Below are 14,596 nucleotides of genomic sequence, written 5' to 3'. Positions count from 1 at the left end.
TTTGCTGGGCTGCGATCACTGCACCAGTGGCTGCAGGCAGAGAAGGAGAGAGAGGCAATAAAAATTATTTGACTTTTAGTCTGCCAGGAATTGCATGACTTCAGTTATAACTGGTTTGTTCTGCCAAGTTTGTTTTTGTATCTCTTACTTTTATTATTAATATTACAGATTCACTGGTTCGGTGCTAAATTCTAGCCAGAGCTTTCTTTGCCTGGTTACTTGCAGACTTGCTGAAGACTGCTCAAACTTTTCACTTGCATGTGTTTGCTGTCTGACTTCAAAAAAAAAAAACAACAACTTTTTCATGAAAGGGCAGAAGTAGTAAGAGTGGTGTTTTAGATCGAAAATAAATGTGAACAAAACTACTCCTGACAGTTAACAAATATGAAATACGCTTGACTTTTAGGCTATTAAACAAGAGCAGCCAAATGTTCCCAGCACTTGCTTAATGCAATTACTTGATTAGAGAAAGGCATTTCGTTTCCTAACCGCTACAAGAATAAGCAATATAGCTGTCGATAATTTTGCAGTGAGGGCTGAGGGCTGGTGGTCAGCCTTAGACCACATCTTTGCATGGTCATTAGCACGTATCCATCAATGCACCAAGCACAGCCTTAAGATTCTTGAGGGATTTCAGCAGTATGAGAATGACCTTTTCCTTCATCAGTTTCTAGGATGTTTTTCATTTCTGAATATGCAGCAAATCATAATGTTTTACATCAATTCTCCATTTAAGTCATATCACATTATTTTGAGACAGCCTGCAATCCTGGCTGCCTTTTGTGTTCAGGGGTTGATGAGTAAGTGGGGTGATTCTCCATCCGAAAGCACTTTCAGTGGGCTTCGAGGTCTTCAAATTCTTGTACAAAATATGCACTCTAACTGGAGACAGAGGGATTTGTCTTTCTTGTGACTAGTGTTGCAGCAAGGACATAATGGAAAGGTGATGGTCAATTAGATGGTGTGCCCAGCTCCTCAGGCAGTGCGGATCAATTTCTAAAAAGACAGATTTTTGTCTTCTGTAGTGTTTTCTAGTGGGCAAGAATGGGCCTTAATGGACATTTTAGTGTGGTCAGGATTGCACCTTTGAAAGGAATCTCTCTGTCATCCCCCATCACACTGCAGTGTGTATCATGGAGTGGTCTCAGCAAGCATGGGCTGGGACCCTCTCTGCTGAAACACAACTGAACAGCAGGGTCCAGGAAATCAGATGGCCTCAAGTGTCGCCTCAAGCAAGCACTTTAAAACCTAGTGTGTTTGTCAGGTCTACAGCACCACTGGTTTTCTGTCTGCAAACCTAGTGCTATTGCCCAAGCTGACTTGCCGATGCCAACACAGCCAGAGTACATACTGAAGGTTATCTTTGCCATGAAGAGATGAACTCTGTGTATCTAAAACGATACACATGAAATCTCCATTCTCCTTGCTTAAAAATCATCTTTATAGGTAGCTATGGAGTGGTGAGGCTGAGTCCATAGTCAGAACAGAAACATGGGAGTATTTTTATTTCCATAGAAGATGAAATAGTTTCCCTCATTCGTCAGTCATACTTACGCCATCTTTATAAGTACATTCTGTCTGCAGTACTAAAGAAGACATTTTTGACCATATGTTCAAAATTGTAAGTGTGAACTCTTACATGTTCTGTTGTACATAAGTATTGTCTGCCACATTCCTCAGCTTTATATTGATGTCTTTAAGATCATTTATGGTATAAATAATAGTGCTGCCTTAAGGGGCTGGTTCCTGCGCTTCATGGATTTATTAAAAAGGATGGAGAAGAATTAAAGGCAGATTTTTTCTTGTCCTCTCTCAATGTTCAGGTCACACAATGCAGGAGGAAACAGCCTTATCTGTTGTAAACTCATCTCACGAAACTCTAGCACAACCAAAATAATTCATTCATGGATGGCTTATGAATTTGGGAGTTAATTTCCACATTTAGAAAAAACGGAAAGAAGAGAGAACACATTGTAGCAAAATGAAAAACCTAACAAATACTAATCCAAGGTAGTGAAAAATGTTTTTTTTCTTCAATCTGAATGTAAATGTTTTTGTTTGGGTTTAATTTGCTAATCTTTTATAGTTTTCCTTTTTTTTTTTTTTTTTTTTTTTTTTTTTTTTTTAATGTAGACTAGTCTTCAAGCAAACGTATAACAGAAAAGCAAAAATTACCAAGATAGTCAAAGTATTCATTCTAAAAATGCCTCAGGGACACTTTATAAAAAGCCCATTTAGAAAAAGTCAAAATGAAATTAATCACTTCAAATCAATTTCCCCATTTTTCTGGATTGACTGTATACGCAAATTTTATTCTAATTAACAAACTGTGATTCACTCCCATAAAGTACCATCTTGCACTGGAAAAAAAAATTGTCTTCAGGACTTTATCATAATGATTTCAGAATTGGGGGTGTTTCATGCTCTTTGTGCATCCTGCTTCACACTGACACTGGAAAAGACAAACTTCTTCCCTGGGAGTAACTTTGTCATCTCTATGAGGTATTATGATTTTGAGTAAACTCTCCTTTAGAAAAAATGGAGGTTATCTGTGAAGTATATGGTGCAGCTTAGCTTTGGGTAGGAATTGGGAAGTTTTCTGCTACGAGGACTGAATACATCACAGTTTGGGTTGGAAGGGAGCTCAAAGCCCTCCCACCCCAACCCCTGCCATGGGCAGGGCTGCCCCTCACCAGCTCAGCTGCCCAGGGTCCCATCCAACCTGGCCTTGAGTGCCTCCAGGGATGGGGCACCACAGCTTCTCTGGGCAGCTGTGCCAGCGCCTCACCACCCTGAAGAGGAGAAGGCACTGACATACACTCCATGGGACTGTTTGCATGTGCAAGTAGCTGGTGTCCATCAACAGGTAGTGAGCAGTGCTGCAGCTGGCGCCCCAGCCCTGCTTCTCATCCTCCTGCCTTTGTCCCTGTCAAAATCACTGAATTACAACACTCTGGGGCAAGTGCAACTCAGAGCACCTCCACTGCATTCAGTGCACTGAGACAGTGAGTGCTGAGGGGCATGGGTGACTGTGTGCAGCCATGAGACATGGAAAAACAAAATCACCTCCGCCCTGACAGTGTGTGCACCCACTGCCTAACCGCAGTAGAGCTGCTTTCTAATTCCACTTCAAAAGGAACTTGAACACATCTTTTGCCACAGCTGGGGAGAAACAAAATTCAGGAATGCTTTCCTTGATGTGTTATTCATTCTCCTACTCGGTGTGTCGAGGGCAAAATTCTCCCTCCTTTCTGATCCTAAGCATAGATCAAAAGGAAAAGTAGATTCTGTATTTATTGTTTTACTTTTAGGAATCCAGCCTCTACATGCATATACAGTAATAGTGCTTGCAACTTGTAGCTGAGAAAACTTCTGTTCATTTGCAATAGCTAGGAATCATAGTAGCACTCATTTCTCCAGAGAAGCAGTGCCTTGGTGCTAAATGGCCTGCCGCGGTGGGATAAAGGTCTCTGCATTCATTACTTGTGAATCAGATATGACAGTGGTAGCAGTGTCTGGGTTTTTATCTAGCATAAGTCATTTATAGGAATTTGCTTTCATACATAAGATATCAAATTCGTATATTGCATTCATCACCAAGTGCTGCACCTCATGAAACTAGTGGGAAATTCAGCTGCATAGTATTCTTTTCTCATAATCTTTCTAGAAATTTTGTTATGTTACCATAGGCTTTGGTTTCTTTTTTTCTATCTTTCTGGGGATGTGTGTATCTATACGTATGTGCATGTATTACATATAGATAATGTGTGCTTGTCCAAGGTTGTGTACACAAAACCAGCAAGGCACAATGTCATCTATTTTTCATCTGAAATTGTGAAATACAACTGCCACAAAGAGTCTTATATCATGGAAGAGGACAGCATGCCATAGGAAACTGTATTTTGTGTTGCAGTGTCTCATGTATTTCTCAGCTATTTCCATTGCAAATATGAGATGTGCCATTGGAGAAGAGAAGGCTCTGAAACTTCACGGCTAGTTTTCAGTACTTGAAGGGAGTTTATACGCAGGAGAAGGATCAACTTTTTGTGTGGTCTAATAGTGATAGGACAAGGGGGAAAGTCTTCAAACTGCCTAGAGAAGCTGTGGGTGCCCCATCCCGGGAGATGTTCGAGGCCAGGTAGCATGGGGCCCTGGAAAGCCTGATCTAGTCCTGATCTAACCCTGCCCACAGAACAGGAGTTAGAACTGGATGATCTTTAAGGTCCCTTTCAACCCAAGCCATCCTATGATTCTATGATTCCCTGTTGGCAAACATGAGGACAGATGCTTCATTTCCATTCAGCATACCTGGGTACTATGCACTACAATAGCACAGTGACAGCATGTTAAAAGCAATGGAATGCAAAGCTGGTTTAAAGTTGGAAAAGTATTTATTTTGCAAAAAAAAAAATGCATTTAGATTATTTTATTTTTTTTTAAGATATTCTCATAAGGAAACATCCCCTTCATTTCTGAAGCTGGAGATGCTTTGGCCATTGCCTCCAGGCATTGCAGTGTCCTCTCCATTCCTGGTCCTGCATAGAGGCCTGCACTCATCTCCCCCCAGCCAGCAGCTCCCTGCCCCAGAAAGCAGGCAGTACAATGCTTTTGAAGTGCTGAAGCCAGACCATTTCAATTTGGGAGGCTTTTCATCTCTGCCTTTCAGCTGCGGGCCCGTGGTGGATCTCCAAACACATGCAGTGGGGCGGCCCACGCATGGAGTCCCCAGCTCCCTGTATCCCTCCAGGAGCTATATCCCTATATTCTGCATGGTGTCTGGCAGAGAAAAGGAGAAAAAGTCTGAAAAGAAAGAGGCAGTATACAAGTGCTGTAACTATACAGAGTGGTTTCCACTTAGGTAGAAAGGAGGGAAAAAAAACAGATCATCCCTTTGGGTACTAATATTAAGCAGAGCAAATGGGGAAAGAAAGAGGAGGAGGGGAGAGAAAATGAGCTAGAAACCTCACATGAGGAAGTACAATTGGATGTCAGAACAAGGGCTTTGATGTCACTGGAGGAGATTAAATGTCCATATAAAGGATTGGACTCATGTGGTCTGTGCTGTTTCCTCTCATGTGCCCCACCACGTGACAATTGCTTCTCAATTGAATTTACCATGTTCTAAAGCAGAATGAAGAGAAAGGGAGAGAAAAAAAAAAAAAAAAAAAAGACCTCAAAGAAGAGCTTGGCACAGCTTGGCACATTGCACAGCCCTGGGCTGCCCGGGCTCCCTGGCCACAGCACGATACTGTCTGCACTGCCATAAGAAACACGACATAAACTGTGCTGCTGAGACGCTCACACAGTGACATGTCCTTAAGTTGAACCAGGAGAGGTTGAGATTGTGTATGAGGAAACATTTCTTCTCAGAAGGAGTGCTGATGCACTGGCACAGGCTGCCCAGGGATATGTGGTGGAGTCACTGTCCCTGGAGGTATTCAAAAACTGTGTAGTTGCGGCGCTGAGGGACGTGGTCTAGAGTGGTCACAGGCATGGGCTGATAGTTGCACTGGATGATCTTACTGGTCTTTCCAACCTTAACGATTCTGTGATTCTATGACAGCATGTTGCTGGTGTGGAGCCTTGATGTTCTTTGGGACCAAAGCCCTGATTGTAAGCATCTTCAGAAGTCATGTTGCCTCAATGAAACCTTAGCACATAATTTCTTTTTACTCCTAACTGCTCTGCTAGGCTTCAGCCAGAGTCCCCGCCAGTTCCCCTGGAGTTTTGATGGTTCCACAACCTCAGGAACAACATCTGACTATAAGGGAGGATTTATTAGCCTATTATTATCATTATTATTATTATTCCTGGGAGCAGATCATCAGGAACATTAACCCTGTAGACACAGGAAACCAAAATTCCTTATTTCCTGAAATTCAGCAGAAACATGCGGGTGGGTAGAGCCAGTGCTTTCCCCTTCAGCGTCACTCTTGTTCATGACACATTCAAACGTAGCCCTGTACCAAAGCGTGCTAAATATGGCTGAGTAAGTCAGAGGATGTAAGCAGGGAAGGTCTTATTGAATTTATAGGCCTAAAAGTCAAGGAAGAATGTACCACAAGTGACAAATGGCCAACGGCCCCCACTGGGTGCTGTGGACTAAGCCTTTTGCCAATGAAGTTACGGTTTAGACTTGTAGTCAGTTGGTTACTGTGGTTTCATAGACTTTCTGCTGTGGTCAGCAGTTTTTGTCTGCTTGGACCACAGACGCATTTGCAATTCTTAGAGACTTGGGTAGGGATTTTTTTTGCACTGAGTAATTACAGGATGATATTTACTATTGTTCCCTCAAACATTTTTTTCTTCAGTCACTTTATTCTGTCTTTCCTTCTGCACCAATTTTCTGTAAAGATCAGTAAACATTACATTCACACCAATTTTGATAAAGAGGAAGTATTTCCATTTGGGAAGGTCATGTAACAAAAATCTTGCTGATTTTTTGATGCCAGATTAAGCAGAGCTCTGGAATCCAGCCAGAGTCTCCAAGCTTTATCAGAAGAATGTATATACTCTAAGCATGGCACATGCACAGCATTTTGAATTAATATGCTGAAGTTGTGCCTCACAAAAATTTGCATCAGTGCATACACATCTCATTGTCAGGTTAATGAACTCATCAGAAAATGCAACTTGTAATGTAATCCTACTGTGCTTTCTTTACAATAACGTTGGTTAGTGGTCTTTCATACCCCATGCAGACCTATATACCTATTTTAGTCTCTACCTTTTCTGCTTAGACCATAAGTCTCTAATAACAAGGAGTCTATCTTTACTAAAACAGAAAGTGAATGAGACTGTGAAGATGGAATCACTGCCTTTATGGCAATAGGATTATGGACAAGTGAATGGAAGTGTGGTTACTGTGGTAATTAGCTGATATTTTTGTCACACTGACAACGAAAGTCTGCTAATCTCCTGAATAGTAATGAAGGTTAGCTGGTACTTGGAAGTAGAATAGTTGGTACTATTTGATGTATAAACTCTGGAGTCTTTCTCTCTATCTGATGTCTTGAGAATGGGTAAGGTAATTGTACTGCGTGGCTCAAAATACCATGTATAAATCAAAGGATTTAGCACAGTTTTGTAGGACACAGTCTTTTGTAGGAGACAGTCTTAGCTTACTAAGCTTAAGTTACTGCATGTGTTTTTCATTAAAGAATCCAATCCCTGATCTTCATAAAAAAACACCAAAACTCATTGTCTATAACAAAACATCAAACAATAAAATTATCATTAGCTTTCTAGACCATTACGAAATGAGAATCCCTGCATTAATCTTGCTGTTATTTGGTTTTAGTAAAGTGACCTTCAAAAAGAGTTTGGGTGAATAAAGCACTGAAGCATTTGCAGCAAAGCAGACAGCCTGACATTTAAGAGAATTCTCTTGTTTTACTGTAATCAACATAGCATCACACATGCAGAAGCAATGATTTTAAAAGTAAGCCTGGTAGATAAAAAGGTCTGTGTTCAGAGGAAAGAGCTTGAAGACATTTAAGAAAATGTCCAGATTGTAGTGGAAAACACATTAGATTATCTTAAGACAGTCAAGTCACCAAACAAAAGCATACTGGTGAAAATGGTTTTTGAAGAGCATGGAGGCAGAAGAATATCAGCTTTGATGCAACTCTGCTAATAAAAATAATTCCTTTACAAGCCACCTACATGAGCCAGGCTCTGAGAGGTTTCCCAAGTGACCTATCTCACATTCAAGATGTGGTTCCATCTGGCTAGTGAAGCTGCAGGACAGGGATGGAGGAAGTATTGATGCAATGGAAAAGGGGTGAAGGAGTACTCAGGGACTGCCCCCAGCACCAGAGGTGGGGACGTGGGCAGTCCATTAAGAGCACCTCTGCTCTTAATGCTCCCTCAAGCTGCCCTTGGCTTTATTTCCAACCTGATTTATTGCTTCTGATTATTTTTAGTTACTAATGGATATATACAGTAATATATACTTCTCGTGGTTACATATCTTTAATACAGAACACATTTAGCAAGGACATTCAAGGACAGACAAATACTTAACACAAGGCAGAGCACGTTATTTTTTCCTTTCATCTGAAGGACTTGGAGCCTAAGCTAGAGTGGGTTCTACTCTTCTTTATTACATCCTGACTTATGTCCATTGGGTGTTCCCAACCCATCAGCACTCTACGCTTGCCCTAGGCACGGCCAGGTGCTGGAGCCCCAGAGCAAGCTGCCAGGGCATCATTTTCATGGGTGTTGCCAGCCCTGCCCTAAGCCTGAGGACACTGCAGGAATAGTTGTGTGTGGAACTGTGGCAGAGAAGGTTTAGTGTATGCAAACACTGGGGCACGCTGTGGTGGATAGAGGGATCGCAGGGATTTTACTGCCTGCAAGCCAAGATTTCATCCTTTTAGCCAAGCCAGGCAAAGGCTGCACTCATGTGAGAATCCTCCAGTCCATTATACAGTGTGCGGTTTTGCAAGTGCTTCAGCACAGGTCTTGAAGGAGCAATGAATGTGCACTGAGCTCATTGGGCCACTGCCTTCTACCAGCCCTGCTCCGGGGACAAAAAGTTGCCGCCGCCACCGCCCTCAGTTCTCCCCGCAGGTTGCTGGGCGCTCAGATGTGGTTGCACTTCTTTGGTGAGTGAAACTGTGCTTTCAAACTCCTTGTGATCAGAAACGCTCAGCAGAATTCTTTGGGATGAAAAGAGCTACGTAAAGGAAAAGTTGTGTCTACTTCTGTGTATGCTGCTAGAACTGAAAGCAAAGGTTCTCTAACATTCAAAGGTGATTTACAAGGTGTAGAAAATACAACTTGTATTGGCCAATGTTATTTTCTTTTGAATACATGTTCAGGATAAAGCAACAGCAAACACATACAAATATAAAAATTGCATGTGGAAAGAAGCAAAGTTGAACAAAGTTCACAAGAATTTACTGTGTTTTACAATCAACATTATAAGATTCATCTCCAGTGAGGTACAGTTCAGTGCTGACAGCTTTTTAAAATTTACTCGTTAATTTGGAAAAAAAGATGGACATGTGCAGCTTCGTTCCAGGTTGAGGAAGCGAAAGAGCACACTGTGAAGGAATCACATTTCTCCCAGTTCAACAAAGTCTGCTGGATTCAAATTGAAATATGAGTGTAAAATAGATTATTGACTCAACTCACTCATGCAGCCAAATAAGAATAATTTTCCAAGCAGAAATTTAATCCTAAATAATTTAATAATATAACCTAATTGCTTTGTTATTAGACAGAACATGAACCAAACTCAGCTCGGTATGTACAAACTTGCCTTGACTGGAATTTTACCGACTTGCTGAAAGAGCTGGGTTTGGCTGCACTTTTTTTCTCCTCCAATCATAATATTAAAAAGTTGGTGTTCAGCGAATGTGGGAAGCTGTACCTAAGCAGTGAGAAGCAAATTCCCAACCCTTGTTCTCCAGACTTGAAAAGAGATGAGGATCATGCTAGATTTAAGCTTTTCAAAAACATCTCCTAGCCTGAGAACAACACTCAGGGAGCCTGTCACATCCACAGCATGGGCAAATCCTACCTCCCTTCATATGCTTGAGAGGTTTTTACTTCCAGAAGTGCTTCCACTTCTGGTTTGATTTCTATAGGCTAGTCCTATAAGGCTTGTGACCTACCATACATCTGTTGGAGAGCACACAGTGTTTGACCTCTGCAGTCTTGGAGACTTCTGGTGTGATCAGCATCATGCCAGTGGCTCTGCGCTGTTCCAGTTATCCAGGGGAACACAGAGAAATACATCCGTGTCTGCTGGAATGCATGAAAGCACTCTGGGTATGTGAGTAAGAAAACTCTGTGCCTTAATCTTCCACTTAAGTGCAAGAAATATCTATTCAACCTTGGAGGGGTGAAGAGATTTTTTGCACCTGTTTAGTAAAAGGAATAAACCGCATCCCAAGCAAAAGAATATGAAAGAGGAGAAGAAATTTCACTTCAGTTTAGATTCTGTGAGCATGGCAAACCGCAGGCACTGCAAAGAGCAATATATACTGGCTCACACCAGTAGCATGCTTTGCTTGCTTGGGCGGTGGGAACTAGTCCTTGGCCTGCCCTTTGAAAGCTCCTCTTTACTTTTCAGTTTCCTGTCTTCTATTGGTGTCCATTGCAGACACAATATTTAAATCCAATTTATTATCTCTTTTAAAGTTTAGAATACGAAGGGGAGGGGAAGTGGGAGGAGAGAGGAAACCATATGTCAAGAGAAGTGAATCAAAGTGAAAGTGGTGTGTTTGTGCATGTCGAAGGGGGCTGTGTTTGGCCTCATGTTTTCTATTTTGACTATTGGAAAATTTTGGTGAGATGTGTGCTTGGTGTGACATCTGTTCAGCTTTGGAGAGCACGTGCTTGTCTGTGTGTGTGTGGCAGGGCCTGATGTCTTTGTGCAAGGCTGCGCGGTATCATATGGAGATATAAAGCATGAACACCCACTTAGAAAATTCATGCGGTGCCTGTTGCACAGTATTTCATCTCCCTTCTTTCTGGTGGCTTTAGCTCATGAGGTACATACACAATAGGTCTTTTTCACCATGAATATAGAGCTTAAGAAAGCTCTACACTGGTGTTTTTTTTGTGAACCAATGGTCCAAAACCGGGATGTTTTTAATGCCTCTTTACGATGAATTCGTTCTAAAGAATTCGTTCAGACTCTGAGAACACATCACAAGAGGCATCCAGGCTTGGTGCTGTGTGGCTCCCATCCCAGTCTGCTGCTTGCCTAAACCAGCAGCAGGCATGGCTCGAGCCGGCTCACTGCATGTGTTGGCCCTAAGGATCAGGCACACATATTCTCTTCTCACAACTAGAAAAGAGATAGCCATACAAGAGTCAAGTTATTGGTGATTTTTTCTACTTTTTCCATATCAGCAGTCCCAATATTTGTTTATAAAATAAGGAGGACGAGGGGCAAACCAATCTATTTCAACAGGCTTTATAGTACGTGGCGTTCGGGTCTACTGAAAACAGAGCCTGATACTTCAAGGGTAATCAAGTGCCTGCAAACCAGCTTTCCCACCACTGCTGGCAATAATTAGCCATTCAGACTGCACTAAAAGCTGCCTGAAGGCGCAGAGACATTTTTAGTTTGAGGAGTTGTTTAAAAAAAAAAAAATCTGCCAATATTTCTCTTTGCTGTTTTCCTTTAATTTCTTTCCATTTTCTGTGACGTCTCTGCGCAACCTGGAGGTTTGTGTTGCCCAAAGAGCAACACGCGGTGTTTGTCAGCTTTTCAGGCACTAAAGCATTTGACATTAGTGTAGTTTCTATTTTTGTGTAAAATCCCAAACATCTGTCCCACAGGAGAGGGGTTTGCTACCAAGCACTACTGTTAGATTTCTCGCCAACAAGTTTCATTGCTTCATGTGGTTTCTGTTTTGTTCTTTAAACAGTTAATTATGTTTTATTCTTTCTTCCATAAAAGCTAAATTTAGCCAAGATATTCTCTAATCTGAAACATTTTATGGAAATGACACCGTTGTTAAAAAAAGCATTCTGGGTAGAGATTACAAATGTATAAAATAAGTGAGCACAGTGTCCCTTATATCATATCTCTGTTCACCACCCTATCTTAGATGAATGCGGGCAAAGGCTGCTATAAACGGAGATCAAGTAGTCTGCTCTGCATACACATGTGTATGCTGGGATGCTCACACACGCCTGCGGACGTGCACCCACACACATGCACACAGTGGTTTATATAGTGCTGTCAGCAGCCAGGCCTGATTCACTGAGTTGAGAGAGGGGGGTCAAAACCCAGCCGATGGGATTGATAAGAAAGTTTCTCAGCGTCTTAAAAGAGCAGAGCTGGAAGAGACCTCAAGAGGTCACCCCATCCATTCCCTGTCCCTAGAAAGATCAGCCTCGCGTATATCACTGCTGGGGGGTGTTTCTGTAACTAGTCCATGGAGATATCCAGTATGGGGTATTGGGCAGCTGCTCCTTGCTAGTATGTTTCCTGCAGCTTTACGTGCCCTGCATGCTTGGTGTGCATCTCTGGAGCTGCCAGTGACAGAGGAACCATCAGTCTGAGCCGCCCTGATCATCCTTGGTATCTCTCTGATGATAGAACATCAGTGAGGCTGGAGCTTTGCCGTTCATAAAAATGACTTCAGAATTTCAAGTAAAATATATGTATTGACCATAGCAACATGCATGCAGGCACAAACTCAAACACAAATTGCTGCTGAGAGTGCTGGCAGCCTTATTTATCTGCCCCTCAGCTTTTGTCAAACTGAAAGATGAAGCATGCTTACAAGAAAAGTGCTGAGAAATCAGACTCTAACACGCATGCTTAAAACAGCTCCTCAGCTCCTCCAGATATTCAGCATCTGTATCTTACACTGACTTCTGTGTGTTTCACGTTTTGCAAGTTTCCATCTTTCCCTCTCCATATGGATGCAACTTAATGCCCTCCTAATTCCTAGGATGGCAAAATGGGCAGCAACCACTTCTGGCAAATTAAATGTGGATCTCTCAGCTGCAGCCCCATCAGTGCACCCATTCCTCCTCTCTACCCTGCTTTTGACTGTGCTGCTGCTTTGTTGGCAGACTACACAGTCCTGTACTCAAGAAGGAGAGACTCTCGCTACAGAGCTTTTCATACTGACTTCCAGCAATGCATAAATTAGGAGTATTTACATGGAAAACTGTGGGAAGCTCCCTGCTGTGTATAACCTGGAAAAGCTACAGTTGCTTGTGCATGCTCTGCTTTACAGAGATGTGCTCAGCACACTATGGCCATGGGAATCCTCACCCAATGCCACCACCAGCATCACTTGCTGAGAAGGTGATGTTTCACTGTACGTCCACAGAAACAAGCAAGGTGAAAGAAAGAACACCATTCCCTGCTAGATTTGTATCAGAAAAAAGGAACAAGAAAAAAACGGAGTAATGTTTTGCTGTGCCCCAGCCCCTGCTGGATTTTGCATGGTTATTCTCACTGAGGAAAACAGGCAGAAATGCTATGGATACACATGTCAGCATCCTGATTTTTTTTCCAGAAGTGCAATATTCCTCTCTTCCTTGCTCTGTGTATGACTGCAAACTCCAGCCTCTGTCTTCCTGGGAATTCTGCAACACATCTGTCTGAATTTTCTGTTTGGTACTATCAAGCTTCAGCCTCGGGAATACCTGTCACTTCCTGGCTCTAATTTCTCTAGGGCTATAAAGTGGACCACCCAATTGGAGGAGGAAATATTGCTATCACCACACTAATTTCTAAATGATTTTCTTCAGTACTTTGGCTCCACTGGAAAGGAGCCAAATGTGTGGTAAAGTACAAACCACCACAATCTGAGCAAAGACCACCAAATACACCCTTCTACAGGCAGCTCGTCCGCAAGATGAGAACACCAAGCAGGCTGCCTCTTCCTCACCATGCAGCTGCTGTTGCTGGAGTTCAACAGCACACTTCCAGAAATTCTGCATAGGATCATTCATCTTTCATTCAGCGCTCAGGTATCTGTCATTGCATTGCTTGTAGAGAGCAGGCTTTCTTGTAAAGTTGGCAGTAACCTATTCTTCCAATGTGCTTCGAACTGTTCCTGACCATCTTCACTTTTATTGCCTGGCTCTGCTCTGTCCTTATCTTTCACCACAATGCTGCCAAAAATCCTCAGCTGCCCGTGCTACAGATAAGCTTACCATTGTCTGAAATTGCTGTCTTAAGGCTGGGCCCAGCAAATCCCTTCCCACAAAAAGCAGTTGGCAGCATCCCTCCACTTTCCGACAGGGCTCCTCAGCCACTTGCCCATAGGAATCAGTGCCTCCATTCACATCACCCTGCGTGGTATCACATTTCAGCACAACTCTTTAGGCAGTTGAGATGTGTAGGGCACTACTAAGGAAAAAGTCTCTTGATCCACGTTTCTACCCAGACGTCATTTCCAATGAAATGAAATTTCTGGTGAAATACTTCAGAAAATAAAGATAAATATGAGGTGCCACTCTTACTTATGTACTGTTTTTGATGTTCGACCACAGAAAATATCATTGTGAGCCTCTTTTTAAAATATTTCCAACCAAAAAGAATTTTTCTTTTCTTTAGAAACAAGGAAGCATATAGCCAAGTGTTAAATTTTAGATTATTTTCAAAATATTTCAAAGAAGATTGACTGAAACACATCCCCTCTGCCTTAAGAAGATTGAACTTGATAAATCATTGATAGAAAAAAGTGCTGCACTGAAAAACTTAGGATTAATTCCAGTATAGATCATCATCTCAAGTTTATATACCAAAAGTTGGTAACTTTTGCCTATCATTGAATGATGTGATGTAAAACCACCAAGAAGATGTCAAACAGTAACTTCTTTAAGAGAAGCCCCATAGGAAACTGGAGTTATTCAAAGATGAATATACTGAATCTGGAGTGTTGGCTGTTACCTTAAAATTGACATTGTTCAGCAAGTTTACCATTTATCTATAATCTCTTCACCTTCTGCTTTGCAGTGTACTATGCTTAAAAAATTGTGAAGGGTACATTTACATTTTTTCATTTATTTGAATGAAAAAAAAGGAAATAAAAGGAAAAAAAAAGAAAGAAAAAAAAGAAGGGAGAGGAGAGGAGAGGAGAGGAGAGGAGAGGAGAGGAGGTAA

At 41.9% G+C, this 14,596-nt stretch overlaps 1 protein-coding gene across 3 annotated transcripts in view; it reads left to right on the top strand.

The window, feature by feature from the left end:
• RUNX1 (RUNX family transcription factor 1) overlaps positions 1–14,596 on the top strand; it is a 153,422-nt gene that overhangs the window by 48,563 nt on the left and 90,263 nt on the right. The gene's annotated exons all lie outside the window — the stretch shown is intronic.

This window comes from Centrocercus urophasianus, unplaced genomic scaffold (genome assembly GCF_019232065.1).
Source record: "Centrocercus urophasianus isolate 14NV4802_14NV808 unplaced genomic scaffold, USGS_Curo_1.0 seq_12, whole genome shotgun sequence".
Lineage (NCBI taxonomy): Eukaryota > Metazoa > Chordata > Aves > Galliformes > Phasianidae > Centrocercus > Centrocercus urophasianus.
Note: the sequence above shows the minus strand (reverse complement) of the source record. Positions and strands in the feature narration are given on the sequence as shown.